Genomic DNA, 19,453 nt, shown 5'->3' on the forward strand with positions numbered 1-19,453 from the left:
TGAAAGACAGGTACAGAAAGTCTGCCTACACATACTCAGAAAATCTTAATGTACAAAATAGGACTACTTAATTGCCCCTAAGATTTGATCCAAAGTTTACTGAAATCTTTGAAAATATTCCTGCTGGCTTCACATAGTTGTGTTAGGACAGCTGTAGCTCCAGTATACATTTGATCTTCTTGTACAAATTATGTATGGCAGTCTGCATTGACATGGTGAGTTTCCGCTTCTTTTCTGTATGCTTTTTTGGGTGAAAATAACTGCTGAAACCCTTGGTTCTGGAGTTTCCTGAGCCACTGGCTATGCAGTACTTTTTTTGTCAGGCAGATGATTTGTGATGGAGGTGATGCTCCCTGATCCTTAACTTGCTGAAGGTAAAGGAAGTTCTTTGCTAAGTATCTATGAATAGCAAAACTTACAGAAAAGAGAAGATAGATATCTTGATAATCTCACAGCTTAGTCCTTACCAGGCATTCTCAGCATAGCTGTGGTTTTATAAGCTGGCAAAGTACACCTCAAGTGCTGGGTTTGAATGGGGTGGTTGGCCTTAAGTATTGCAGCCTTAGAGTTACTCTTTAAGGTAGCTGATGTTTATTCACACATTAATCCAAACTAACTCTTTGTGTTCTGCTCTGAAATATCTTAAGAGGTAAGTGGGAGAAAACATGTGGTTCCCTGTTAGTGATTTTGGGTTCCAATGACCTCAACTATATTATCTGGTAACTTTTTGGCGCCTAGCTTAAGGCTTTCAATGTTACTAGAAAAGACACTAACAGTGAACTTCACAGGGTATGGTCATTCTGCTTGGGTGTACGAAGTTCTGAAATAATAGCATGAGTTTTCACACAAGCAGGCCTGCCTGTGAATTGCAATAACCAAATGCAAATGACATCTTAGCCTTTAGTGTCTCCATGTAGCACTTTTAATGGAAATCTGTTTAAATGCAGACATAAACAACTTTTCTCCAGCCCGCCTGACATTTAACGTGTAAGTCAGAAGGTTCCTCTGATATAAAAAAGACAGGCAGATGGAGAAACAGCAGGTGGAACCTCAGATGAGACAGCCAGGAGGTAACAAACAGAATAGGAAACTAGGTCAGATGAGATTTCTCCCATGATGGAATAAATGCTTTCACAAATGCTTCTTCCTCTACTGGATGCATTAAAGGGGGGTTTCATCATTTTCCACTAACATTCACAGCTCTGCATAGGTCAGTCTACCAGCAACTGATACATCTGTAGGATACATTTCTGCAGAAAAGGTGAATGTCTGAAATTATGAGTGTGTGTTTTTCAGCTGCTGCATGGGAGAGCTCTTCACAGGAAGCCAAAGCGTTCATATACTACTGAATAAACATGAGATTTAACCAGAATAATGTTTTCTAAAAATGCAACTGCTGGGATACCTGAACTTCTCTTTTTCTTTCTATTCCCCACTGTCCCATGGGTTTCTTTATCTCCATTAATCTACTAAATTTCCAGCAGGTCAGATCTTACCCTGTACCTGAGTGTCCATTTCATTGCAAAATTTTACTCCAGCCATTGTGTCTAGTACATTGTGATGAGGCTGTAAGCATGTCTGGTGAGCTGGGGTTTTTGGTCTTTGATCCTCCCTCTGAAAAGAGGACAGTTTGTCTCCTCCTTGCTGTGCTCCATCCCTGCTGCAGCCAAAGGCATGGCAAGGCAGAGGCAGTGCCCAAAGACACAGGGCTGGGGAAGCACAGGCGCTGTTCAAGGGCAGCTGAGGAGGCTGGAGAAGAAAACCAGGCACGAGAGCCTTGCTGAGAATTGGCTGGCATTCATTCTGCCTCCCTACTCCAGGCATTGCTTCTGGTCTCAGAGGCTAATGATAGAAAATATCCATGTCTTTACAATACTTCCAGGGACTGGCACCTCCAAGAGCCAGGTAAATTCAGAACAGGGATGCTTTACTCTCCATGAGCCAGAATTCCTGTGCTGTTTGAGGAGACCTGGATTTTTATGCTGAATTTCCTTTTCTATTTTTCTGAAATCCTCTGTACCAGAAAAACAAAAGCAGTTGACTGAGTTTAATAGATTAATAAAAAAAAAACCCCAAAGTATGAAATCTGATTTTATCAGTCTCCTGAACAGAAGAGGAAACTGCACAATACCCTTAGGGTTGTATCCTCTGTTGTTTGGCCAGGCATTTTATTCATGTGAATTTCAGTTGTAAAATTCCATGAATCCTTGCAAAAATAGCAAAGATGGTCATCTAATGTTAGCAGTTGTTAAGATAGCATCCTGCTGAAATGGCTGCATTACCTACTTCCCAAAGCAAGAAAAATCTCCAAAGGAGCAGCCTTAGCAAGAAGACATAACAGTGCTTTTGTGTAATATAGGAAAACATGTTAATGGGGAGAATATAAAAAACAGTGATTTACAAGCAACACATAAGAAGGACAAAAAGAAATTAAATGTGTGATCTCAGTCCACTCAGTGTCAACTTTATTTGGCAGAGGAAGGTGGTGGCATCTCTGACAAAACCCTTGAAACAAAATTCCTCCTGATTCTTCAGCTCTCTCATTACAAAATACAGTTCCTTTCTGGCCCAGATTTGCAGCAATAGAGTAATATATATTTTATTTTAATAGCTAACTGGGTGTTCCTAGGTGTGAAATAAATGGACTTTTGAAAGGCTTCAATTTTATTCTCAGTTTTATGAAAGCTCAAAAATTCAAATATGATAATTCCAGTCTGTTAGAGTCTGTGCAAAGGCAGTTGCTGTGCACTAGAGTGACAGCTCTCCTGTACTCTGCATTTCACAGACAGGTAAGTCTTTTCTTGCTGGAATTGTTGTTCAGTATGTGTAGGCACTGTCATTAGATACTGTAAGTTTATTTTAGTCATTGTCTTCAAGTATTGTAAGTGTATTCAAGTATATGTAAGTGTATTTCAGTAATTGTCTTCAAGGGTGGGGGATAATCCCAAATTCAAGGAATCCATTTTTAAGGCATTTAATATAAATACCAGATAACATACCTGAAAGCTGCCAAATTCAAGCCTCACAATTAACAGCCCAAACCCACATTAGCAGAGCTTTGCAGATAGCACATAACTGTGTAAGTGCCTTATCTTCCCTCCAGTGCAGCATTACTGACATTACTTGTTCCTTTACAGTGAAATGCACTGTGTAAGAAAGGTGCACTGTTGTTACTACACCTCTGGACTAGGTGTCCTGGATGATACAGCTCCATCAGTCGAGATCCAACAGTTTTTCTCCCCCACACTGTGCTTAGTGCTCTTTCTGAAGCAGTTGTCATAGTGCCAGTTCCACTTAACTGAGCGTGGTAATAAAAGCACCCTGCCCAGAAACCCTGGCATTTCCTAGTGACAGCCCTGGAGTTTTTTGGCAAACCTTCTGCTCCTAAGGACAGCGTGGCTTTTCTGAACCCAAGTGCCAGTGGGACCTTGGCTCCCTTGTGACTGCCAATAAGCTCTTCCTATCCAGGGTAGACCATCATGCAAACAATCATGTTAAATCAGGGTAGTCTGTCTCTCTCTCATAAGGAGATAAGCTATGCTGCTTAAATGAAGGGAATTATCCTGAGCTTGACTATTCAGCTGAATAGATGAGTGTTAGCAGAGCAGCTTGATGGCAGGCAGCTCCTGGGAGGATGTTAGCTGACTAATGCAAGTCAGTCTAGAAATGAGAGCACAAGTGCTCACTCCCTCTGGATTCAAAAGGCAAGAGCTGATGAAGAGAGGAGAGCTTTTGGTGAGATAATGCATTTAATATGTTGATAAATTGCCCATCTTTTTTTTCTCTCTTTAATTGCTTGTTCTTGTCTTACACATCACAAGGTTGCTGGAGGGAAAGGTCATTGACTCTTCCATGACTGTCCATTCCCTTGTTTCATAGGACCTTAAATATTACTGAAACTTAAGTGAAGTAAAAGGATAATAGTGTTAAATTGGAGGTCAGGAGAACAGAGTCAAGTGTGTTGCCTCTGGAGACCCTTTTGAAATCTTCAGGAAAATGGTATGAGTGGTGTTGGAGCAGAGTTCAGCTCTCAATCCTTGTGGGCTACTTCAACTCTTTGTAAATTGTTGCCTAAGTTCCTGCCAGGCTTCTCATTAGACAAAGCACAGGTGCTGTCATGGAAAAAAAAAATTTCGTTTACCCAACATCAAAGAATTTTGCATTGTTTAAAATTATATATTTGTGTGTTCCCAGCTCCATCTCCTGCTTAGTGCCTGAACCAGCTCCACCTCCACCTGGGATGTAAATTCCTGAGAAGATGCTGGTTTTTAAGTGAGATTTATTTTCTTTCAGAAACTGAAAAGGGAAGGAAAGGAAGAAGAGTGTGTGACTGGTGTTGCAAAAAGCAGGTGCTTTCTAGAGGTAAATGAGAAGTATTTTTGCTGGTTTTTTAGTACCTGCAGAAGCAGTGCAGCCAATACAGGGCTGTGCCTTCAGCTCTTTGTGTCTGTTATGGACATGAAGGGTTACTGTCAGAAAACTAAATCAGTGGGCAAGTACAGATCCCACAGCACTGGGACAACAAGGGCATCCTTTGATGAGGTAGGATACAGAGGCAGACTTTAATTCGAATTCTGCTATTTGCTTCTGATGTTGTGGTAGGGAAATCACCTCAACTGAACTCATGACCCCAACTTTAAACCAGAAATAGCTGCTCTTGGAAAGTGCTTGCAGATCTGAGAGGTGTTGTTACTGCTAGTTCTGAAGCTACCCTGACTTCATTTAATAGTATGGACAAAATACAGCAGTAGAAGATAAGGAACAGGAAATTAATTTGTAGCTAGTTGCCATAGTTGGATGTTTCTTTTCCTCTGCCTTCTCCTGTCACACTTTTTATGTCTTTTACCAGGGCTAACTGGCTGTCATGACTTTAAGAAACACAGGGCAAGTTCAAGACAACTGAACTGGAAAGTGTAAAAGAATGAGTTTGCAGGTTTCCCTGTTGACATGCAGGTATTTCTGTTAAAATGACCAAGCCATACTATTTATAGATGGCTGATGTTTTTTAAAAGGGAACATTACCAAAATGTTTTTTTGTTTTTTTTTTTTTTATTTTAATTAGCTCACTTATCATTCTGTGGTGGAAAAGAGCAACAGCAGGTCTTTTCTTCCACCTTCTTAGTTTAACTTGAAAGCAAGGAATGGGCTCAGTTAGATGTGACATGCAAAAAAATCTCTATTTTTTTCATTAAATAAACTGGAACATGAATATTCCCATGGATATAATTGATTTATATTTGATATAGCATAATTGATTTATATTTGATATAGCATGATTTATAATTGATACAGCATCAGTTTACAGACAAGGTACCTGAAGATAATTTGTTTTCCATTTTCCCTGACTTGGGATCATGCCACAGCCACGTCCTGACCCCAAGTTTGGGGTTTGTACCCCAGTGACACCTGGGCTGGAGGAGAGCTGAGACTTACTGTCATCAGCTCTGAACTTGTTGATTGGGCCAGCAAGACTCCGGTCTGAGCCCTGGTTCTGTGTGCCCGAGGGTCAGGAGTTGGAGTGCATCCTTCCTGGACTTTTTCTTCAGGGTTTGGGAGGAATTTCGCTCACACATTATTTCCAGAACACTCTTGCTAAAGAATAGTCTATTTTCTCCCTTAACTTTTATCCTTGTCTTCCTGCTGATCCTACAGTGTTCAGTTACAAAGCCCAAGATGTGTTGACTGTCAGGTCAAAGCCTTGCACATCCCTGATTTGGAGATGTAATATACAGAAAGTGCAGGGTTAGTACAAAGGATATGTGCTGATTTTTTAAAAGGAAATCTGCTCTATTTTTGCCTTTCCCATCTACATTATTTCAAAACCAGGTGGTTTTGAGCATATTTATTTTTCTGGGCACATTACTAGACATTAAGTAGGAGTCTTGGCCATCTGAAGGGAAATAGAGTCACAGAGATAGAGGATGGAAAGCAGCACTGCAATGGCTTCCCCATAGGCATTTTTCTGTGTCAGTGATTTTAGTTACATGTCACAGTGTAGTGAGATTGGGTTTGCAGAGCCAAGAGGGAACCTTGGAATAAATGATCCAGGTGAGAACCAGGTGTGAACATGCCCAGAGGAGCAAAATCCATTTTCAGCTATAGGGACAATTAAAAGTCAGCCAGACCTCAGAGGCCAGATTTAATTAATCTGCTCATTGAAATCCAAGTAGTTTATTTTCACACTTGTCAATATGATTTCCTTTTCCAGAACGGGAGTCACCTTGCTGTTGCTTTTGAATCTCACTTTGCACAGTACTTTGCTACTCAAAAATCTTAAAATAAGGCATTTCCTCCTCCTGTTTCACATTTCTCCTTTTGGGCTTCAGATTTCTGCCTCCCTCTTTGCTGATGCTTATCAGATTTACCTTTAAAAGTAACTTTCTAAAATTTTTGTGGCTATGCAAGGCTTCACCTATCACTTGAGAAAAGCTTTTTCAGCTGTGCTGAAGCACAGAAGGACCTATCACTTTCCTGTTGGCTTTCATCCAGTTTGACACATTGATGTATTTCTAGTGCCATTTTTAATGATACTGGTTGCAGGAAGATGATTGTTTGTGGCTGTCATGTACAGTTTATCAGCCAGCTTTCTGGTGTCATTTTTGTGGGTTTTATGAGATTGTAAATACTCTGGACAGGTTGGCAGCCTCTTTCACCTCTCAGTAGTTTCAGAAATCCCAGGGGCTTCAGCTATTATTTGTTGTTGGTGTTAGGAGAGCATCCTCAGGCCCTGGACACGACTGGATGAAGGGGCTCTAAAATACCAGGCTGGAGAAACAAACCTTACAAAGAATGTAAATGTGTTACCTGCTATTTCCACAGCTGAAAGGGAGGTGAGTTTCTGTGGCTTTTTAGAACATCTGGCATATTCTCAGTGCCACAAAAAAAAAAAAAAAAAAAAAACAAACAAACAAAAAACAAACAAAAAAAAAAACCCACAAAACAAACAAACAAAAAAAACCCAAAAAAACATTGCAAAGAAAGGCTGTTAAATACTTTTTTTTTAAATGGCAGTAGTCCCCTATTTGCCACCAGTCACACACGCTTGAGGGTGAGGGAGATTGTTTTTCAGAATCAATTGGAAAAAAACTCCTGGCTTGTAGACTGACCTGCTGGGGATTGCTTTTTCTGACCCTCCAATGCAATGTTTCTGGCATTTGCTGTGAAAGGGTGGGGAAACTGAGGAGTGGTGTTGGCAGCTAAACATCAAGTGTTGAGATAAGGCAGCACTCAGCATGGTCCTCATTTTGTTAGGATGCCACCACAAGATCTTCCTCCCTTTACCTCCCTCAGCAAATTCTGGTCATTTGTAGATTTATCACTACTGTTCTTTTAGATGAATGACCCCCCAAATGTTGAGTCTAACCTTGCTGTGGGGTATCTCAAAACCATCATCACCTTTTGGGGCCATGTCTGAATATGCTTTAAAAACCCTACCAGGAATGTTATTCGTATTTCATCACTTATGTTCTATTTTCAAATGGATTCTTATTAAAAAGGACCTAAAAGAACCACCAAAACCCTCTCATCTGATTTGTAGCACCAACACACCTGTTTTTTTCTTTCCTTAAACACAGTGTGCCATTTAGGCTGTCAGAGAGGGAGCTGAGGAGCATTCAGTCTGTTTAGAACTGGGACCTTTGAACAATTGATTCACCAGATAACAGCTCTACCATTTTCTGCTTCCTTTGGCACATGTGCAGATGCAGCCTGAAGTGTCTTGTGCAGATGATGAAGCCTGGGGCATTTCCAGGTAAGGCCTTTAGGTCATGGGCTGGTGGGCATGCAGAAATACAAATATCAGGGTTACAGATAGACACAACCTTTTGTCTGAGCATTTTTCTAGGAAGTCAGGGTTACTGTGCTAACACCTAAAATGCTTCACCTCTGTATTTAAATAGAAGCCTTGTCTAAACACTTTTCAAAATCTGTCTTCACAGGTGTTTACCTTTAGTGATGTCAGGACAGAGTCAGTGCTATGGACATGATTGGGAAGATTTTCTTGATTTTTCTTTTAATTTGGGAGTAGGTTCTTGTCTTTGCAGCCTGCCCAGTGCTTTTGGGCAGTCACACCACAGAAGACTGCTCTTGGTTTCTAAATTACTATTGATTTGAAGTCATCCTTTTGTCACTTGTAGTAAGTAACACAGAGGGAAACATCTACTAGAAGGGAAGAAAAGAGGTTTGTTCTGTTTAAGCTGTTCTAAAACCAATCATTTCACTTTGTACCAGATAAATCTCGTTTCATATTAATGAGTTTGTACTTCTTGCATCAACTCTGACTTTCAGGAAGCCTCTTCCCTGTCACACTCACCTTGGACTGCAGTCAGTTTACAGGAGACTGAGGGTATGTGCTTTGAGGTGGGGAATGCTTTTGATATCCAATTTTTAACTGAGTTTTTAATTTGTTCTTTCAGCAAGTTAAAAACCCTGTGGCAAGTCCCAAGGAAGGTGTGGGAGTGAAGCCAAGTCTTTCTCCTCCAATCTCTGAGAACAGTAGAGAAATGTCCTGCAAGGGTTGTCTTCCAGTGAGTCCTTTTCACACCAGAAGCCTCCTTATTTTATGTTTGCTTGTCTACTCCCAGTTTTTCTTCCTACCCACAGTGGAGCTCAAGGCAATTTTGGGTGTTTGGGCAAAGTCCAGCTTTCACTGATATTTCACAGTGTTCTGCTGGGGCTTCTAGGGAGTGGTTTTTAGGTTTTGCAGCAGCCATGCCAAGGCTAGAACAGAGGAGGCATGCAGAGAGGATGGTAGTGAAGCTGAGAGAGCATCACAGAAATGCTGAAGGGAAGGTCTGTTGTCAGGAGAGGGACAGCAGGGACACAGGGATACTCTGCCTTCTTCTCTGCCATAGGTGTGCTCTGTTTGCTTGAAAATCTGGATCTCCCCTCTCAGAACAGCTGTGGCCACTGCCATGTTTAGAAATAGGAAAACAAGTGGCTGCTTGATGGCAGCAACACTGACAAACTGAGGCAAGACTCAAGCTGATGGCTCAGTGTAAAATAGCCTACTGTAATGATGGCCTGCTGCTTGTTTTGAATCCACCTGCTGCTGCACGTTGTTTATTTGTTTAATATTGCTTTATTCGTGCTTTCCACTACCACCCTTATCCATCCTTTGCCAAAATTATATTGCTAATGATAAACTGCATGTGGCACTTCTGCAGTGGGGTGCTCAGTGCTGGGTTATTTCATGCAGTGCTGTAGCAAAACAGCATGTGAGAAAATTCAAACCTGGAAAAGCAATAATTTGTTACAGTGGAAATGAGCACAGAATGACTCACACTGCTGACAGATTCTGACATGCAACCAATTTATTTGAGGTTTGCTTTTCTGCTAGATTTTTCTTCCCCTCTCTGTTCCAGATGTGCTTTTTGTAAAGGCTGCACAGACAAATATTTGATGCCCAGACAAATATTTCCTATCTTTAAACTTTGTCTCTTCTTATCTACAGAGGCTTTTGAAAAAAGATTCTGTACCTGAAAATGTGTGAAAATGTAGCAGGACTTTTCTTATGATACTCTGATATTGTTAATAGAGGATGAATATTAACACCAAGTATTCTGGGACTATAAAATACAGCCTGGAAGGGATAACTACCTGATCTGTGAAAGGCTATTTGTGTTAGCCAAGTTTTTCCAAGAGAGCTGTGTCATCATTAGTTTTATTGGACTTTAGGGCATTTGCTCAGTACCAAGATATGAAAACTTAGGTTAAGGCAGCACTTTAAGGTGCATCTGTCCTCCCAGATTCATACTATAAATACTAGATCAATCATCCTTTACCTCTTAATGGTGGGCAGTCTTTCTGAAGAGTAAGGTATTGAAACCATACTTGCAAATAGTTCCCTTGGGACTGAAGGCTCTGATTTGCTGTGTGGGTGACCCTGCACTGGAACAGGTTGCCCAGGGAGGTTGTGGAGTCTCCATCCCTGAGACATTCACGAACTACCTGGATGCAGTCCTGTGCTCTTTGCTCCAGGGGACACTGTTTGAGCAGGCAGGTTGGACCAGATGACCCCAGCAATGCTCCCTTCCAGCTTTTCCCATTCTGAAATTCTGTGATTAGCTGTCTTGATTATCTCCCTGTCCATAGAATAGTCCTTCTGTCTTGATACAGAGCTGAGCAAAGGAGAAAAGCCTCTTGCAGGAATCCTCTTGTAGAAACTGCTGCCTTCTCCATAGATAAATGATAGGTATCTTGCACGATTAGTCAGTCTTCTAAATCCAAAGTACAGCTATATTTTGCACTGTGGGCTGGAGGGGGGCTGAAGAATGAGACTGAACTTCATTAGTAATCCTTATGTGCAAACAGTTTATGAATCCCAGCAGGAGTTGCTAAGAAAACAGTATGAAATAATACTGACAGTGACAAGGGCTGCATAACATCCTGACACTTCCTCAGTCCTGCAATATTCCTTAAAGAGAAGAAAAATGGTAAATGCTCAGTTCTGTGCATACAGATGTAGAAAGAATATTGAGAAACTTAAGCAAATACTTCCAGAAGAGAAGAATGGGTTCTGCTTGAATTTAGTGTTCATCTGCTAGCTTTAGTGGTTTGTCTAGAGGAGGTAGACTTGTTGTCTGATGCCATCAGACTAACTGAGAGGACTCAAACAGATAAACTGTTTTATAGGTGCCCTTAGCAGAGTGGAAGAGCTTTTGTTGCATTTTGCATCAGCTATATGTTGTTTTGAACATGTACCTGCATTGCTGAATTCATGAAAAGTGCTTCTTCAAGTCTGAAGAATCTGAAACATTCTTTTTTGTGATTGTTTGTAGGACTTGGGGTTTTGTTTCTTTGTGTGGTTGATGACGGTGGTGGTTGTTGTTGTTATTTAATATTCTTTGCTAAGAGTTTGGTCAAAAATGTGAAGAAAACGTCATAAAACATCTGCCAGGCTGCTCTCATTAGCACCCAAAAGCTTAAATTTTTGGTTGACGTGTTGCAGTCCACTATTGCAAATAATAAATAGGATTACATACTTCTAAGCTGTGCACCAGAATTGTAGTCAGTCTTGTTTCTCAGAGGATAAATGCTGTGTGTTTCTTTCCCCAGGTGAGAGAGCATTGTAGCAAAGGCAGGTGGGACCTCCAAGGATTTGCTCATCAGTTTTATCATGGAAAGAGCAAGGAAAGGGGCAAGGATGAATCCTGGTAAGGATCCTACAGAAAGTATGTTTGGAGCATTTCATTTCCATGGTACAAACTGGTACAGAAATGAGCACAGCAGAGAAGGTCAAGGGCATGACAGAGTCTCTGAGAGTGTTTTCAGCAGAGACTTAAGGGCTTTGGTGGCTGGAAGGTGGGAGGGAAGGCAGCTCACACATCTGCTGCACAGTATGTGCTCACTGAGTTCAGAGAAGAAGGGGAGGTGAAGAAGCAGCAGCAGGGTGGGCCCTGGCATGGAGTTGTAGGCAGCGTGGAGAAAGAGCTGAAACTCTGGGTTTTTAAGCTCCACTGGCTTGCATGGAGCTGATAATGGGCTGGGGTTTGTGTTTGCCTTTTTTAAAAGTACTCTTGTTCCAAGAGAACTGTCTTGTTGCCAGCCTGACCTTATTGTCTGGAGAGGGAATTAAGGCAAGGCTCTCCCTGGCAGTCACAGCTGGTGGTTCAGACAGGGCTTGCAGGAAAGGAAGGTCTTGGCTTAAGCTGCTTCGTCTGCAAAGGCTTTGCTTCCCACCAGAGACCTTGGGTGCACAGTATTTTAAATTTAGCAGCATTATTAACAATAGCAGAGTGTAAAAGAAGAGGAAGCAATATCTACACCCTGGCATGCATGGTTATATGGGCTCTGAAATGGGCCTTTGGCATGCAGTCACCTCCTAGAAGCTCCGGCAGACTTCTATGCACAGGGAAGGGATTTTAGATGAGCCTTGAAATGGGATTTTTGCTGTCCCTACAGCAGTAGGGATAGGGGCAGTCTGGGCTCTCAGGTGCCTTTCTGTCTTGCACTAGGAGGAGGCAGGGTGTTGGGTGAGGTTGCTTGCATCTCTCCTACTGGAAGGGTCTCTGGAAAGATGGAGAAACAGGTACAGCTCTGTCCATCACTGCCTACAAGACCAGGGAATGGATTCCATCTGCCAGAACTTTGGCTAAGGTGTGGTGTTATTCCTGAGAAGTTTTTTTTTAACTGCAGCTAAAACCACGTGGGAATTGGAGTTTGGAGAATGTTCCTAATGAGGAGGAAGGAAGGTGTTACTGTTGGTAGTTAATTGCATTTTAGCTCTGAAAACAGCTTGATGTCTGTGCCACATAGAGTTTTGTGACTGGAGGGGATGTTTTGTGCTGGGTATGGAGTATTGGAGCTTGGGTGATGGCAGAGCTGGAGAAGTCAGGGTGACCAGAACACTGCTGGAGGGCAATGTTTTCTCTTTTAAGCACTTGCAGGAAAGGATTAATACAAGTGAAATGAACTGCTACATCTACTGTCTTAGCTGAACAGAGAGACAAGGCAGTTTCCTCTCTACAGAAGCAAGCATACCGTCTTACTTGGAGATGGGCAGCACAGGCAGAGGGAACTGACAGTGATCCTGCCTCTGCTGGCTGTCCTTCCATGGCTGGAGGCCAGTGGCACCAGAATGGTTCTAGCATTACAAGAGCTGAAGTCAAGTATCTTTGGTGCTCATTTGGATTAAAAAAAAAAAAAAACAAACTACCAAACAAAAAAGATTTGTCATTTATTTCTGGTGCCAAGAGAACTTTCTTCCCCCATACATGTATATTCAGATGTAGTTCCTTTATTTTCCTGTAGGGAAGCTATTATATGGGCATCATAATGGTAAAGAGTTTTAGTTTTGGTTTTAATTATCTTTGTTTTCTCATTGCCTCCATAAAACTCATTATTTCTTCCCCAGCTTTTTATGTCTCCCTTATAAAGACAGATGCTGTTTATGGCTGCACTGTTGTTCTCCTCCCCCTTTCTTCATTTTATCACTATTTGCAGTTTCAGTGAGCAAGTTTGTTTCTGTCTAGAGAAGGTGCAGAGGGCTGGAGAGTTGCAATAAAAAATTTGCCTTTTAATGCTTCATAACTGAAAATTTTCTGATAGAGCGTTTGATGTCTCAGGTCCAAACTGGGTTCCAGTTCAGTGTAAGAACTCAGTTCTGGTTGTTGCCTTGTCAATACAATACAGATTTCTTAGTATTGTATCCAATCCCCAGCAAGGCCTGGGCTGAAATTCAGTTTAGAAAAGATGGAAACAAATGTCTTCTGTCCTTTCTGCTCACGTTTACAGCCCTTTCGCCAGCTACCAGACAGTGTCTTACATTCCCAACCTGTGTGGCTTCCTGAAAATATTAGAAAAGAAATATGTGATTAGACCAGCTATTGGAACATTGCCTATAAAGCATAAATGGTAAATCAGCTTTCCAGACAAAGCCTCTGTGGAGTAGAGCCTGCTGTTCAAAGCACTGGCATGGTGCTCCTGCTTGCCCCTTTAGCTGATGTGATGTTCTCTCTTGGTTGCTGGTATTTTTTCTTTCTGGATCTGTTGTTTTCTAGTGTTGTATTTTCATGAGAGAGAACTTAATCAGCTGAAATAGGGGGAGCAGTAGCATCAGTCATCATTCTTTTCCTTTCTTTTCTTTTTAAAAACATATATTTCACTGTTGGCTTTTTTCTTTTTCTAATTAAGGTCCAGTCATTTATCAGAAGTTTATTCATGATGCTCAGCTTCAGTTTTTTTGGAAGTGCTCGAGTTTTTCTGTGAACTAAACCAATGGTATCTTGTTCTGTGCTCAATAATCAATACCCATGGGTACTTCCTTTTTTGGTCCTGGGTGGAAAATATTCCTAGGCAATGACCCTTAAATACTTAGACAATTCAGAGCAATGAAATGAGAAGCAGACCTTCCTGCCACTCTGCTAATACTGTGAGGCATTTTTCAAAGGAACTGACAGCATTTATATACCCACAGGCTTTGTACTGCAATTTGTTTATTTTACTCCAGGTAAGTTTTCAATCTTCTTTTCGTGCTTCAGACACAACTCCAAGTGAAGTGATGGAGTCTGCCTCTAAGGGAGCTTGCATCAAGGCAAAGAACTGATTTTATTGATGGTGGTGTCTTTAAATGAAAAATGACAAGTTGCTTTTAATAATCCATTTTTTTTCACCTTCCTGTTGTTTAAAAGTTTTCTGTCCATAAAGTCTGTGTCTGTTGTACTGTATAAGGCTTTTTTCTACTGAGAAATTTCCATAATCTCTGGTGTTTAAATTATTATTAATGTGTTTCTGTGTACTGTCCGTGGGCAAAGAGAAGTACAAATTGTTACTGGGATGTGAATAGAGCTGTATATCATTTAATAGGCATCTGTTTTTAAAACCAAACTGCTCACATGGGGGCTTGCACAGCTCTTGGCTGTGTGCAGCAGTCTTCTACCCAGAGCGAGGTGGGGAGTTGGTGTCTAGATACTGTTTATGTGTGTGTTTTCCTGCTCCCTCCCCTTTAAATCTCTGTCTGACCAGCCTGCTCCTCTGCTCTGCATGTGCTCTGTGTCATCTGGGGCTGGCCAGGGCAATCCTGAAATCCACTGCTCTGAGTGGGGGCACCTGTGCCCAACATGCTTGCTTCAAGGTGGGGAATGTCTTCCCTGCTTCCTCATGCTGAAGTGGGAATCCAGCTCAGATGAGTATCTTCAAGCAGTGATGTATCAGTGTTTCAAAAGGCAGTGTACTGCCCAGGATTTAGATAACAGAGTTATATTCTTGTCCCTATATTAGCTTTTTCCACCACAAAGATGACAGAATGATATTCTCAGCCACAATTTTGAGGGAGAATCAGTAAAAGAACATATGAGCACAAAAAAATAAATGCTGTCAAAATCACCACAATGTTTTGTGTGTCAAAAATTAATCACCTCTGCTGGGAAATAACTCCCAGTACATGTGAGGACATTTCCAGATGCTGTGAGAATTGAAGAGCACAAACACAAACCAGCAGAGATCACTTAGGTGTGAGCGCAGCAGAACCTCAGGGAAGGAAGGCTACGAGAAGTTTTGGATCCAGGCTTCTGTCAACAGCTGAGAGCAAACCTCTCAGGAGATGGACTGCTTTATGGGGAAAGGAAAGCAAAAGCATTTCTGTCCCCTCTTGCTCATTGCTTTCCTGAACAAGCACTGTCAATTCCCAGGCCTCTTCATTGCCCTTTTATGAAGTTTTTCCAGAAATTATTTCTGTTCCTCCTTCTCTTACCCATGGAGGCAGTGGGACTACTCTCAGTTACCAACTCAGGTGTCTTCATGAGCTGGAGTCAGACACAGTTTGGAGAGACTCAGCACCTGGGGAAAGGTGCTGCCCTCCCTTAGGGGTAAGAGAAATGCAGACTCAGGCACAGGGATACGTGCTCCGATTTGAAGTTACCAGATGGAAATGTGGTGATAAAAAGAAGTCCAAAGAGAATCTTTCTCTTCCAGATGTATCCCTGCACTGGCCGAAGTATAAATTTCAGTGAAGAATAACACTTTAGTTGTCTTCTGGCACTTAAATTGTTTATCTTGATATATTGTAGTAGAGCTTTCCTTTTCAAAGCAGAAAAGATGCAACATTGTTTCTTACAAGACAGAAAGCTTGTGCTTTTAAAAGATTTTAGATTAATAACTGTATTTATCTACCTTCTTTGTTTGCTTCATTTTTCTTCTTCCCATCCTTTTTGTAACTATGCTATTGGAAATATTATTGGAGGTAAAGATCAGTGCAAACACTGCTGCGCCTGTGTTTCCTGGTGCCTGGCTAGGCAAGGCTTTCTTCCTTCCATTTTTGAAGAAATTCTATTTATTTTAGTGATTAATTTTAGGCTCATTTCCTTTCTGCCATTCCCAGTTATTGGCTGCTATTCAGGAGGGTGTATTTGCCATATTCCTATATTTCCATAGCAACGTGGTCAGCTTGTGTTTTAATTCTTTGTGTTAATATGGTTATTAATTGTTGGGTGGCAGTGTCTAAGGGTTTCAGCCTAATCAAGCTTCAAAAGTCTCTTGTGCTAGGTGCTGTACAGCCATAAATACACATTTCATGGCCCAAATGCTTTCTAATTGCTCCTTTGGGTTATTGTACTGGTGAGTGATACCTAAATTTGCTTATTGCTTTTGTTTATTTTACAGAGATCTTTTGAAGAGCCAGGTGCTACACTATTCCCAGAAATCAGGTAATGGCAGGTGTTTACTTTTCACAGTGTTTGAAGGTGGACCTGCATTATCACATGGTGTTGCCTTGGAAAAGGAAGGAATGCCTTCTGCAAGTCTGTGTGTACAGTAAAGGGAAACATTCAAGAAGTCGAATGATCACCTGGTTTCATTTATTGAAGCTCAGCGGATTTTTTGGACTATATGAAATGTCAAGTGTAAACAAAGCTTCAGAGCTTTTCTTCAGGAGGTCAAGGTTTTGTCTCTCCTGGGGAGCTGGATGCTCAGTGTGTCTCTGAGGAAAGGGAGGTGTTGCAGAGCTTGGTGATGCCTCCCTTGGTGGTGCCGCTCACCTGCCTGCTGCAAAGCATTCCTGCTCTCTGCCTACAGCTGATACTGGCACTCCGGGTAATTGTTGCCTGCTTAAGGCTTCTCATACTTCAGACTGAGAAAAACACATTCATGCAACATTTATGGAAAGGCCTCAAACCCACTTGATATTTCATTTCTGGCACAGGGCTGGATTTGGCACTGGCCTGGTGTGGGTGAACCTTGTTAATTCCATTGGAGAGGGAAAATCTGACATCAGTACATCAGTCTTCTGGTCTGTCCTCTGCTCAGGAGCCCAGGTGTCACGAGCCCTAAGTGACTGGTATCTGTATCACTGGTCATTGTCCTTAACTTGTCACACGTGGGGCTCTCACTGAATCAGGTGCAATCACATGTATAGAGAAGGGATGAGGTGTTCTCCTGCCGAGAGCTCAGGGTTCAGCTCCCTCCAGGAGGACGTGGCATCTTTGCACTTCCCGTGTCTGGGCCAGGAAATGAGCATGGGGACAGCATTGTGCCTCCCCTCCGGGGCTGTCACCAACAGGGGAAAGTGCTTAAGGCACCTTCAGACATTATTCCAGACAAACCTGCTGACTTCACTGACCAGCGCAGGCTGGAGCTAGGTGTTTGGGAGACATTTTGTGGCACCCTGGTTACTCTACAGCAGCTTTCTTCTACTGTCCACAGAATGTGTTCTGTGTGCCTGAAGTAGGTCTTTGTGAAACAGAAGACTGTTTCAACTTGGGTCTTTGTGAAACAGAAGAGTGTAGCTATTAAACAAGAATTTGCAAATATTCTTGCTTTCCAAGGTAAAGGTTTTGCTGGCCTCTTATCTTTTGGTGGCTTTTTCAGTAAAATAAGGTGGCAAGAGTATTTTTTTCTGTTCTTCAGCTTGTATATAGAGTTCATACCAGAACTGCCACTGGTATGCATGCCACAACAGGAAGAATTGTTGCATTAGCAAAGAACTGCTGACCAAAAACTGACTTTGTGTAATCAAAAACCTGCTCGGTGTTCCAGAGACAGCAGCTTTCCCAATCTTTCCCTGTGCTGTAGGCAAATCTTCACAGTGAAGTTTGTCTGTGGAAGAGGCCATTGCTGCCTTTAACCCCTCAGGTAGGAGTCCTGAAATAGCAAAATGTGTTCATGCCTAATCCCTCTGCTTGTCCTTTATGTTCATCAAGGTGGCTTTGGGAGCACTGTCAGCACACCCTTACTAGTGTAGGACTCCAAGGAGAAGGCATGTTAGGAGTGTGAGTAGGAGAGGGATGGGGAAGTGTCTCATGAGTAAGAGAGGGATGGGGAAGTGTCAGCTCTCTGCTGGTCAGTGGTCCCTTGGGGTCCTAATTGGTTGTCACAGGTTAGAACAAGCCCAGATTGCTCTGGCTTATTGCCAGGGCTAGGACTGGAGCCAGTGGCTGAGAGCTGACCTTGAAGACTCCCACTGTACTTTTGCTAAGATGCTGTTTAGTCAGGATCAGAGTTAGCTCCTGCACCTTCCACTGGAGAACAACACAGGGAAACCTTGCCGAGGAGGGATTATCCAGGGGGTTGGAGGTGCAGAAATAAAAAAACAGTGCAGTGCAGGTTAATATAATTTTAATATATATTTTTATGTTTATATTTTTATTTCATATTTAATCCACATGCCTCTTCTCAGCATTCATCATTTCCATCTGTGAAATGTGCTGCTGTTGCTGCCAGAGTTGATCCTTGTCCAGCTGGCTATTGCTGCTTATGCACATGATCCCAGACCTTCCCAGAAGCCAGGATTCTTAATGCCATGAATCACACAGCCTCAGCACTGGGCTTTGTTTCAGGGACCTGTGTCTGCAGAGTTTCTCTTTTCTTGCTCACCTTGAGAAATGCAGCCTGGTTCAGACTGTCATGCTTGCCCTTTCCCCATGTGATGTTAGATTTGTTGCCTGGTTTGCTGTTTTAATTGGCCTCTGCAGCAGATCCACACAAATGCTGCAGGGATATGTGAATGCTTGTTTCCACTTGTCAGTAAATTTGCATCTCTTGCATCTGTGCTATTTAATTTCTGGGGATAAGGGATGCTGCCTTTTGGTCTGTGTTTATGAAGCGCTGGAGCAGTACATGATAAGGTGTTCAGGCCCTTGCTGTCTGCTGCAGGACCTGTTTCTCTGTCATACCATGGCACAGAGACTTCAGGGTGGGATTTCTGAATATTGTGGCAGAGTTCTCCTTGAGTTGTTGCTCCAGGATGGATGTTGTCATCTTCTGAGCTTTTGTAATCTGTGTGTTTAAATGCAGTGCTTTACACTGAAAGCTGCTAAAATGAAAATTTCTTCCCTCTCAGATTGTCTCTGTCATTTTCTATGACTGCTTGTCTGTCTTAATGTTTTTATTCTACTCATCTTTGTCATCTGAAAATCTGATCATCCAAGTTTATAAAAATAATTCTGGATCACTATTGAAAACTATTGAGCTGTATCAGATCTAATTTACTTCAATGGAAAAAAAAAATCTCTAGAAACAATATGATTTCAGTTATGCTTGTTCAATAAATTTGTGTCTGCCAGTCTGTCAATTCATGAAATCCATTTACTTGAGCCAGTTTTTATCAGAACACACTGCAGAGATTAACTGAGCACTTCAGCAAGGTCTGTGTATACTATGCTACACTACATTACATACATGTAGTTTTCTCCATGAAACAAACCATAGATCCCTCAGGATGTTTTCCATAAAACTGTGTTGATGGCATTAATGACATCCTTCACTGGCTATCAGTTGAGTCTTATATTAATTTCCCCCAATTTTGATTGAGACTGATGTTAACCAAATTTCCCTAGGTCATCTTCCTTTTTCTTTTTTAATTTTAGCATGGGAAAATTCACTAAATTTGCATGCCAGAATTAATTTATAATTTTTTTTTCCAGTTTCTGTTCTGTGTGGTATCTCCAGGCTTATCACACAAATCTTAAAAACATCAGATGATTTCTTGCTTCTCCTGAAATGTATATAAATGAACACTCTT

Source organism: Fringilla coelebs, assembly GCF_963513975.1.
Source record: "Fringilla coelebs genome assembly, chromosome: 4".
Lineage (NCBI taxonomy): Eukaryota > Metazoa > Chordata > Aves > Passeriformes > Fringillidae > Fringilla > Fringilla coelebs.